This window comes from Struthio camelus, chromosome 1 (genome assembly GCF_040807025.1).
Source record: "Struthio camelus isolate bStrCam1 chromosome 1, bStrCam1.hap1, whole genome shotgun sequence".
Taxonomy (NCBI): Eukaryota; Metazoa; Chordata; class Aves; order Struthioniformes; family Struthionidae; genus Struthio; species Struthio camelus.
Window position 1 is genome coordinate 114,121,619 of NC_090942.1, and position 6,000 is coordinate 114,127,618.

Here is a 6,000-nt window from a genome sequence, read left to right on the forward strand (position 1 = left end):
TATGGATTTTTCAAGAACCAGTAACTCAGAAGAGTTTAATTCCCTTTTTTCCTGGGGTAGCAGAGGTTGTAAATTGGGTAAATCAGATTTTCTGACTTTAGTAAAGTTCTGGTGCTGTTTCATATGAAAATTTCTCATAAAAATATTGTAAGGTGGATGCAAAACTTTTTGAAAAATCATTTTCAGAAGGCTGCCATCAACGATCTGTTAATTGGAAGAATACTTGGGGAAGAGTTTTGTAAGAGTTAAATTTAAGCAGAAACAATTGGGGACACAACTATGGGATGAAGGATCACTGGCAGTTCTGCTCTGCAAGATCCAGAGATTTTAGTAGATTATAGGCTGAAAGGGAGTCAACATGCTGTCATGGTATGACAAGCAAAGCGATCCTCCTGCTCAGCTCAGCACTGCTAAGGCCTCCATTTTCACTACTGCACGTCAAGAAACACGTGGACTGATGGAAGAAACTCCAGTTAGGGACTATTATCAGGATCTGGGGTCTCAGAATTGTCAACTACAATGAAATAGAGAAGGACCTGGGTTTTTTTTAGTCTCGAGTATGGGATGTTGACAGGGAAACACAATAAAATGCTGCAAGTAATGTTAAATGGTGCTGTGAAGATAAAGGGAATAACCTGTTCAACACATTGTTGGGCAGGAAACAATGAGCTGAAATTGCAGTAACAGAGATTAAGGTTAGACATTTAGATCTTCTTAAAGGATAGTGAGGCGCTAGAATAGAATGCCTCCATCACTGATGGTTTTGAGGTAAGTTCCAACAAACTTCAGGAACAAAATATATGCTGATAATATGCTGGGGACGGATGTACTGTATAACCTTATCCATCCCTCATTTTGTATGATCTGAGTAGTTGGTGAGGTGGCATTTAACAGGAATATAAGGAAGTAAGACAACTAACCTTCTCTGAATATGAATGGGAGTATCATCATCCCTTAATCTTCTAAAAAAAAATCTTGATATTAACATATTAGATTGCATTGAAAGTGTATTCAAGAGATTTGTATGGAAAGAGTTTTCTGTGAATACAAGGAATTCAAATGTCAGCTTGGAATAAACAGAAGGTTATGGCTGTTCTAATTCCCTATGGTAGTTGGCACCTTTTGGTATGGGAAGCAGAGATAAATCTGATCTGTAAAATCGTTATTGATAATAGCCTAAACACAGCCAGCCAAACTAGTCGTAATCATGAAGCTGAATCTGTCTAGTAGAATAGTAACTTTTCACATAAGCCATGATTACTGCTTGGTGCTAAGCAGGTGGAGGCAATATAGCATTAAAATTATATTGAACACATGAAAGATAAGAAAAACATGCTTGTGATGTATCACTACCTAAAAAAATATTTTTCAATAGGATGCTGTTTAAATTTGTCTTTGAACCCCATCATAATTATTTCTAGGGATGACAAACTAATTCAGCACTGTCTGTGAATCTTTCACTAGAAAGAATCCAAATGTTCTAGAGAACCCATGTTACAGAACGGCCCACGGAAATCTGTCATGAAAGCTCCCAACTCATTTGCTGCTAATTAGCACGATGATATTTATGATAAAATAAACTATTATATAGAGGAAAGTACAGTAGTATAAAGTTTCTTTATCCAATAGAGGTAAGTTTTTCAACACTGCTAAAGACCACAGCTAAAAACAGAAGTAACATGACAAACATCAGTCTGCTAATGTTTTTCATAATTAGTTGCTTACACAGCTAAACTGAGATGTCTAATACTAAATATAACAGGTTAAACCACCTTAAAGCAACTGAAGGGAAGAATTATTTGTTTGTCTATTTACAACTATGTATACAAAGTTAAATTGTACACAATTTATTCTCATGCTTCTTTCTGATCAGTTTCAAAGAGGAATACTTTGTTATTTATCTTTGCTGACATTGAACTGTTTAAAGGTTACCAAAGACAATTTTACTTCACTTTTTCATTCTGCAGTGATTTCTCTTTTTGCATGGAAATATTTTACAGATTACTGTAAAAATAATAAAAAACCTTTACATTATTAATATTCCCAACATATATTGAAAGCTTCAATTCCATATACATATGTTTTGGTGACACTACAATTCTAGGTGCTATTTTTGAGAGAAACCTCTTCCAGGAATTGAAGGGAAAACTGAGAAAGCCTTAGCTCTGTGAAGGATTAATCAGGCCACCCGAGGGCAGTGCTGCTTGCTCTTCATCAGCCTCAATTTCATTCTCTGCAATTTGGATGAAAAAAAGGGCAAGTGCCAGCTCCAGGTTTCAAGGCACAACTTTGAAAAGAGCATCTTCATCATCATTCCTAGTCTTGTGCTGACAATTTAGCATTGGAAAAGCACACAGAAGAATTCTCACCACAGCCTGGCAGAGGTTATGTTCTGGGTGTAGTTAATCAACCAGTGGCTAGGTAGTTATATATTAAGTGTGCATGCTGTTTGAGGATGTTTCAATAATTCACATTTTTTTCCCCTGATTTTTTATTATATTACGTCTATGTAGCTTTAACAGCAATAATGGATTTCAGTTTGAGCTGCACAAAAATAGAAGTATTTAACAATAAAGTATAATTCTGAAAGTGACTGTCCTATTTCCCTGTTCCAGGGCATTGTTGTTGTTGTTATTATTATTATTATTATTACTACTACATTTTAGAAATCACTGAAAATAGACTTTGCTTATGCAGAAAGCTTAAGTTACCAGAAATTGTTTCATTTACGCTTAAAGCATTACATTTCAGCCTCTGAGTAATAAATAAAAATATTTGGTTCTTTCATTCACTAGCAGGCCAATGATCATTTATATTATGTGAGAACAATTCTGCTTCATGCTAAAATTATTGCCTTCCCATATAAAGATCAGGAAAAGCAATGCATTCCAGATGGCTGCACAAACTCCTTGGGTATGAATCTTTCAGTAACACATGTGCCTATATATTTGCAAGGTGCATTTTCTATTCAAATCTTGTAAAGTAAGATATCAATAAAAATTCATTCAAATGAATTTGTGGAAACCTTTCTGTTTAAGGAAGAGGAAAAAGGAGTTAAAACTTTAATTTTTTTTTTTATTCAAAGAAATACTCATAGATACTTTTTGCCATATTAATTCTTACTTGCTTGTTAACATGAGACATTTATTTCTTAAGTTCTGCTTTACCACTGCCTGAGTACATATTGCTATTTTATCAACTTAAAATATATGAAAAGGGATACAACAAATGGATTATAATCACTCAGGCTTTCTATCACCGAAAAATAAAGCTACAAAAATTGTTCTTCAGGTGAACCTCATTTTATTTTAATGAGCAATAGTAATTTACGTTTACAAAACCCAGAAAAATTCCCAAAGGCTTTCCAAGATGGCAACGCCTCCTTTTTGGTGATCATTTATACACAATTTAATGTTGTACTCTCAACAAGAATTTTAACAAGATCCAAACAACCTTATCTGTGGAGGTAGACAGGAAACAAGGCTGAATATGATAGATAAGATTTCTTGCTATATTATAATTCCTGGGCACAGCAGAATGACAGCTGTCCAGGGGGTATGTCCTGAGTTACGGTCCTGAGACTGATCCAGTCACATAGTGTCAGCAAAAGGTATTAATTACAGTAATAAGCACAAGCTGTTTGTGAACTAATAGCCCTAACATTTTTTTAATCCTACTGCTTGGAAAAACCATTCCTAGCAAGCATTTTTCAAATGAAGGTAAGTGAATCTAGTTGTACTCTGACCACAGCTGTCTGTTCCTGGTTTCCCACTCTTCCCTCCTCATATCCCCATTTCTTAAAGGCTTCAGATACTGGAACTGTAGCTGCTGTTGGATGCCTCATGCCTCATGTTGGCGTTATGATGAAGAAGGGCTGCTCTGGAGTTGTTGACTCCCTGTTGACATCACCTGAGCTTCTCACAGACGCAAGAACAAGACCTGATCTAATACTGAATTAGGACAAGTCCTGCATAACAATGACATGGTCCAGAATTGATCTTTGTGCATCTGCCTGCACTTTTATATTGTTACCTTCCATCCTCCTCCTCCTACCCCCACGATTCTAATATGATCACTGTGTCTTCCAAATTTGCTGGTTTGTTAGCTCCACAACAAATCCTACCTCCCTACTTTTCATTCTTTTTTCCATTTGTGTGTTTTCGTAGTGGGGGACCACAATTAGAAAGCACAAGAAGAATGATAGCTACTTTGCAAAGAAATATTCTATTTCATTTTCTGACTACCAAGGGGTTTTAGGTATGCAGGCTGCATTTAATTAGTAAGGAAGAAGATTCAACTCACTTCTCTCAACCTTTGAAGAAAAAACTTGAAGAGCTAAATAGCCAGAAGTCATTTGAAAAATGCCCTTGGTATCTCAGATGCCATTCACATAATCAACAACAAGGGCTTTCATTTGAAACACCATAAGATGAAAATGCCTGAAAAAAATCGTTCTTTTTTGCTTATTGTTCTGTACACAGTTTTCATATGAATGGCAGGGCACACTGCCAAAATCTTATTATGGATGGAAGGGAACACACCTTACATACGTACAGCCAAGAATTTATCGTTAGCTTAATAAAATACTAACAATCTAATGAAAATGCAGCAGTAATTAATGAAGTTACAAAATGCTAACACTCATAGTTCAAATTAATACAGAGAAAAACTAATTGATTATATTACCCTTAAACCTATCATACAGGAAAACTTATCTATCCCTTTAATGTGTTATGCTCCCCTTTCCAATGTCTCTCCCATGCCAGTTGTCTTCAAACAGAAAGGTGGGGAGTGTCATTAGCATCTCAAATTCTTCTTGAGAGCTTGATGCTGGTGGTGAATTTTCTTATTCCCACCTGCTTCCTTCCCCTTGCTCCCAGCAAAGGGTGCTCCTCAGACAGCTGTTTGCTGGGCAGGGACTGCCTGGGGCCATCAAACTTCCCTGAGTGGCACTTACTGAGCTGAAGCTCAGATAGGCTGGGCAAAAGGCACTGGGCCACGAGACGCCTGGTAAACCCAGATCACTCCAGCTTGGGACAAGAAAAGCCCAGTCACTGCCAGAGATCCTGCGTAGTCAGGGTAGTGTAAACAATACACATAAGAAAAAGGCTTTACTCATAGCTCTATTGGGTTATGTAACGTTTTCTTAAGGCTCATCTAGCAACTACTATTGCCATTTTTTATTTGTGCTATCTCTAAATACAATATATACTTTACAATAAAACATTCAACGATCATTAAATGAGAATGATATTTTTTCATTTTTTTCATTGGGTATGATAAGAAAAGGATCTGTTTCAAATATAAATAATGGCTATTTATTTCAATTATTAGAGAAATCACTAGAACACTAAGTTGCTCGAATATTCTCTAGAAGCCTGAAGAAAAACAAAAATATTCAAGTTTATATCTTCCAAAAGTGCAAAGCTGATTGTTGCTAAAGTTAAGTGCTAAAAGTAGAATGAAAAAAAAAACAAAACTTATTCTATCTTAAACCCACTGTCATTAGCTATCTTTTGCAGAGCAGAAGGAACAGCTTTTCTTCCACCATCAGGCTACTCCCATCAGCAGATCCAGAAGTTGCAGATATGGGAAATGGCAGGTTATATTCTCTTTTTTGCAAGAAACTCACTGGAAGACATTTACTATTTACAATCAGTGATGAACCTAGAAGACTAAATTAGCTCAGAATGGAAAATGAACAAAGTAGATACTATTTAATTGGGGGGAACTTTCCTTCTCTTTGCTCTTCCTTTCTCCCTCCTGCAAAAAACAAAACAAAACAAAACAAAAACAACCCACCAAAGTATCTTCACCTTCCCTTTCACCTTCCCTGACTGTGAGATCACTAGGCTCTTGCTACCTATGTAAAAAATACTGAGTTTAATCAGCCTGTGGCCATGGGAGGAAAATGACAATCTTCCATCAATAGAAAAGCAAATACATATAAACTGGCTACGAATACAGATACATTGAAAGCAATAGAAAGTTTCTAACCTG

The 6,000-nt window shown here is 36.1% G+C and overlaps 1 long non-coding RNA gene across 1 annotated transcript in view; it reads left to right on the forward strand.

The window, feature by feature from the left end:
• The window catches only part of LOC138061401 (uncharacterized), a 34,470-nt gene extending 29,234 nt beyond the window's left edge, over positions 1-5,236 (forward strand). Inside the window, exon 4 of the long non-coding RNA XR_011135121.1 lies at positions 3,804-5,236. This is a non-coding gene — a long non-coding RNA (uncharacterized lncRNA). The remainder of the gene's footprint in view (positions 1-3,803) is intronic.
• Positions 5,237-6,000: the final 764 nt, after the last annotated feature.